Source organism: Notothenia coriiceps, unplaced genomic scaffold, assembly GCF_000735185.1.
Source record: "Notothenia coriiceps isolate Sejong01 unplaced genomic scaffold, NC01 NC01_scaffold00027071, whole genome shotgun sequence".
NCBI classification, from domain to species: Eukaryota; Metazoa; Chordata; class Actinopteri; order Perciformes; family Nototheniidae; genus Notothenia; species Notothenia coriiceps.
Window position 1 is genome coordinate 1 of NW_011359772.1, and position 5,760 is coordinate 5,760.

A 5,760-nucleotide genomic window follows, 5' to 3' on the forward strand; every position below is an offset into this window, starting at 1 on the left:
TATATATATATATAATCGATATATATCAATCAATATATATATATACATAGGATATATACATAGGATAGGATATAGATCAACTACTAAATTGCTATAGTAGTGTTGTGGAAATGCCACAATTCTGGTAAGAAATAAACACATAAAGAAGTAAAACAAAGTTGTGCTATTCAATAAAGTGTCAACAGAATCGATTTCAGCTGAAATGATCTGACCATGAGCACACACTGAAAAAACTGAAACGGTGACTTTAATCAAATGTATTATGTCAATTGATGTCACATAACTGTATTATGTTAGTTGAAAGCAATAATGTTAAGTTAAAAATACAAAATATTAGGTTCAACCTAATATAATTGCTTTTAACTTACCTTATACAGTTATGTGAAAATTGAAGTCAACGGTTCGGTTTTTTCAGTGTAGGTGTTCATTTTGAGACTTTGTTGCTTCTGAAATACAACTGGCTTTGCCCGGACTTATGGCTTGACTTGTTTAAATGCAAATGCAAATGGCACAACTTCCCAATTGATGGTACAGAGCAGCACTTTTAAGGGCCAATAACTATTACCCAAAAACACACTCAAACAAATCATATCAGATATGCTGTGACATACTGTGCTACATAATAAACCTTTTTTTTTTTTTTTCATTTTTACATCTTACCTTTTTTATTGGATAGAACATTTGAAAAGGGACTGGACAGAGGAAATGCAACAAAGGGCGGAGGTCAGATTTCATTTGTAAGTAGTAATAATAATTAGTTACACCCACGCCTCCCTCTCTTTCTGAAACGCCTCAATTGGACTCCTTTGTTTAATTCCGCAACATAGTGAAATCGCTATCTAACACCTGTCCTTCTATTGGCTAATGTTCCAACACATTGCACATGATAGTCTTAGGGTACTCTTTAAGGATAAATAAATATATTGGTGATACATTTTCCCTTTCTAACACATTTTCCACCGTGTGTTTCCAGGTCATTCTGTCCGGCATCGTAGGCCTCACAACATGGAGAAGACCCATGCTGCTGCTGGTAAGATACTTTCTCTTTGTTCTTTATACAAAGAAGTGATTGCATTAGTTACAATGTTTGTGTTGCCATTAAATTTAAGTCCAGTCCCTTAGGGATGTCCAACCATGTTCCATGCAGGGCCACGGTCAGCAGGTTTCCAGGCTCCCTCCCCTCATCGGTGCTCCTTCGGGAGGCGGGGGGGGGGACAGATGTAGATTAAGAAAAGATAGATATGGAAGAATATGGAACAGCATTCTGTGGCAAAAATATGCCTCCACCTCGATCACCTCTTTCTCCTCAAGGTTTCTGTTAAAGCCCCTGTCACAATGTCCCGAAATTGACACCCGAAGGACACACGATTAAGGAAATGTTCAAATTCGGCTCTGATCGTAACAACATCGGGCCATTCGTGAGGGCATCTTATGCCATCGTATGACCGCCGGTGGAGTTTCTCAGGCTCCGGCAGTAACTTCGGGAGCGGTGGCAACATCTTTGGCATCACAAAGCATTGCCGAAGGACCTTGTGAAGGTTCATTTTCGCGTTGACTTTGTGTGTCCATTTTGCCCTTCGTAAGGCATTCGTGAGGGCATCTTAAGCCATCGTATGACCGCCTGTGGAATCTATCAGGCTCCGGCAGCAACTTCGGGAGCTGGTGGCAAAATCTTCTGGCATGCCAAAGATGGCTTAACGATGCCTCACGAATGCCCAAAAAAAAAAAAAAAAATATATTAATGCTATGATACAGAGTGATGTGATACTTGTGGTGGTGGGTAGCTCTGGGTCAATGAGATAGATAATTTTTGTTATGAGATGTGTGCCCAGACCTATACAAGAACTTCTGGCAACATAACTAATGTTTATGACGGTCGAGCGCTCGAATAAAGGTATTGAATTTGAGTTCTCCGTAAAAGCGCCCCTTTTAGAGTTGAGCTTATCGGAGGGAACATGACAAGTGTGCGTTCGTAACACATTGTACTAGCCTGCGCTGAGAACAGCTTGTCAAAGACGTGAAGAGGATGCGTGCAATGTCTGTATTGTTTGAAGAATTGTCCAAGTAACAGGAACATAAGTAATAACTCACACTGAAGTCTTAACAATACATTACTTTATTTCACTTACCTGTTGTTCTCACTAGGCAGGTTTCCCGAGTGCTCAGAGGACTCTCGTCTTTTGGCATGAGAGACCCCACAGACTAGTCATACTTTCCACAGACGACTCACCGTCCTATTACAATCACCTATTAATTATGATCACTCATTTTAACCTGTGGTTCACACACACAAATTACTGGAATGTTTCACTAAAACCAAGATAACCTAAGACACCAATATAGCTGCACTTAATGGATTGTGCATGGAGTACGCATTGGCGGCGCCTCGAATTCACAACGTATATTTAACTGTTTAAGTCTGNTATCAGTCTAGTATCATAATACTTTAACATAATTGTTTGTGTTACTTTCGTTGCAGTTGTATGTCTTAAATGTAATGTAAATGTTGCCTTCGTGTGTTGTTCGGGGCCATCTTCGTGCGAAATTCACAATTCCATATTCGTGTGTCCATCGGGTGTCAATTTCGGGACAGTGTGACAGGGGCTTTATGGTCAGTTTAGTGATGCTGGCGGTTACCAGAGTAGCAACAGGTTTAACACTAGAGTGGCTGACTCAGTCAGTGTGTTGTAAAAGGAATTTCCATTTTGCTTTTTTTGGAATATTTTCAGTTTATAGTTCTTAGGGATTCTTATGAAATTAGTTGTGTGTCTTCTAGAATTTCCATTAAATCGTGGATGTAAATACATGTTTAGAGACTGGGAGAGCTCACCAACAGTTATTGATGTTTGTGTATGATGCTTAAAACAAAGTAAGATGTGAGACAGCAGAGCAGCACCATGATGTAATGGGCGTGTTCTTCAACAAGTCCATCTTTAAAAGTTCTGAAATATCGAGTAAGTGTCTTCAGATAATTTTTCACAGACAACAGCAGACGGTTCTATTTAATGCAGTTGTGATAGTGGTGATGTCAACAGGAACGTTGTGGCCTCTATGGTTTTTCAGTACCCAACCCATTGCGTACTCCCGCATCGACGTAGCTACATAAGATACCATTATTTGTACGGCCTGCCCTTATTTCATGTGGGTGAACATTTACTTGGCCATTAAAGCTGCTTCTGATAGTGTCGCTCATTACTTTAATATTATAATATAGGGGTGCACATAACTGGTACGCAGGTACGCATGCGCGGCAACAATCTGAAATGCGTACCGTCACTTGTGTCACAAAGCGCATTTGCGTACCGACGTACTTGTGAAGCTTTTCCAGAAGGCGGTTTGATCACCGGACGACAGAGTCGGTCTCCGTGTGCACAGACAGGGCTGCTGTTAACGTCGGTCTGTACAACGGAATTGTGCCAAAACTACGCCAACCGGCTGCGGTGGGAGACTCCCCCCCTTCACTGGAGAACTGCTGATCACAACGTTCACGCTCTGTGGTCACGAAGTACTCCACTAGGCCCCCCGTCCCCGTCCCCGTCGACGTTCGCGATACAGAGGGCTTCATAAAATAACTTTGAGTGGAGCCAGAAGTTGGAGTACCAAACACTGACTCCAGGTACTCATCTGAGTACCTCACTGAGAAAGTTATGTGCACCCCTGGTTATAATCCAATATGAAGTGGCAGAAAATAATCATTCTCAGCGACAGGCAGTGAGGGAGAGGGACTGTGGGGAGGGGTAGTTAGCTAATTATTTGTGGTCTCATAAACATGACGTTGATCAAATTGGGCGCCTCATATTGTTGTTTTTTTGGACTTGATATTACTTAAGAGTTGTGTTTATGGGGCGGTGACGTTCTCTTTGTTCATCCATGACGCTGTTACGTGGAAATACCTTGATGCTTTCGTCATGCGGAAAGGCGTGTTGAATCTAAACTGATAGAGAAGTCCTCTTGTTCTCGTACGTTTGAACACTGGAGGTCAACTCCCAAAATCAAAAAGTAATTAGTGTGAAGGAAAAGGCCGCAAACAACACACGACAACAACAACAACAACAACAACAACAACAACAGCTAAATAGCATTTTGTCAACCTACAGTTGTCCTAATACCGTTTTAGAGTTTTCTCATCTCATTTGGGATATCATTTATGATATAAGAGGGATGTAGGTTTTTGCATTTCTCATTAAAAAATATATTAAATGGTTATGGTGTTATTTCTTTTTTCTTTTTCTTTTTTAACAAATGTTGTAGTCTGGTTGTAGGGTGCTACAGAAAGGACTACAGGCCTTTAAAAATGTAACTGGATTAATGTGGACGTATTCTTTACCTCCTACTGGGATGGGTATCGTTAGGATTTTAACGGTGCTCCTCTGTTACTGTACTGATAACAAAACCGATAAAGTCGGAATATATCGATACCACAGTCTTTAAAAATGTAGCCCCGGGGACCCGTTTAATACCGGGTTTCAGTATCAGTACCCATACCTCCTACCATTACTAAAATATGTTTACTATACATTTCAACATTGCTCTTTCTTGTGAAAGAGCATAAGGATAGGAGTATCGTGTCTTAATATTTGTCGTTGTTTGATGTTGCAAATGGAGCTGCTGTGGTGACGTCAGACTTGATCTGACAATAAAGTGTTATCCTATTGATGTTTTGAATTTTACTGTTTAGTAAGATAATTTCATGTCACCTCCCTGTTTGTACATGGTCCATTACAGCAACTGTTTATCTCCCAACATGTGTTCACATCATGTTTATTCTGTCTTGATTTACAGAATATGTCCACAGCACCACAATAATCCATTCTCCCTTCCTTTTTCATCCACCCCCTGTCCCCATGCCTCCATCTCCAGGTCAATGTGTTTGTCCTGCTGTCTGTGGTGTGTGTGCTCCTTAACCTGGCTGGATTCATCCTGTGCTGCCAGGGAGCCCAGCTGGTGTCCAGTATGACCAGCTGCCAACTGGTGAGCTGTCTCTGCTGCTCTCTGCAGTGAATGCAATGAAATCCTGCTTACTAGTGTGATATATGACCAGTATAACCACAACTAGTTAACTGGAGGAGGATATATTGTGGTGCACTGATGATGTTTTTTTGTTGTCCGATCCGGAAGTTAGCATTACAAGGGTTCAGCAGGATAATCACTAGGGCTGTACCCGAATATTCATTCGTTGGAGTACTATTCGGGTTTCAATTTGGTTATTCGGATATTCGTTTTGTTTGTTTTTTCCCCGTTTTTTTTTTTCAAATTTAATTTATTGAAATCTCCAATATCAACGTAAGAGCTTGTGCCTCTTTGGGGGGTGCTAACACTTAACCATAAACATTATCATTTACTTTCTCCGTCTTTGTATGTAGATATTACTTTTCTCCGTTAATCTCCGTCACATTGTTTCCATAGCAACAACAACTTCCTGTCAACTGCGCTAACTCTCCTTAAAAATAAAAGCATGTCCATAAATAGGAAGCCAAGCCAAATTACACTTAAGACATAATACAACTGCAACGAAAGTAACAAACATGATGCGATATCCTTTTCAATTTCAAAGAACACAAATTGGATTACATTAACAAATAACTATCAAACAACAATACTGTAGAATAACAAATTGAATGATTTTAAAGTACTATTGCTAGTCTTTAAATCATTACATGGTTTAGGACCAAAGTATATTGTTGAACTCCTACATAATTACGAGCAATCAAGGTGCCTCAGGTCTTCGGGGATGGGTCTGCTATCGGTTCCGAGAGTAAA

At 40.4% G+C, this 5,760-nt stretch overlaps 1 long non-coding RNA gene across 1 annotated transcript; it reads left to right on the forward strand.

Moving 5' to 3' along the window:
• The first annotated feature begins 675 nt into the window (after positions 1 to 675).
• On the forward strand, positions 676 to 4,970 carry LOC104957442 (uncharacterized). Its single transcript, XR_799666.1, has 3 exons — positions 676 to 737; positions 974 to 1,030; positions 4,861 to 4,970. It is a non-coding gene; the product is annotated as an uncharacterized lncRNA (long non-coding RNA).
• Positions 4,971 to 5,760: the final 790 nt, after the last annotated feature.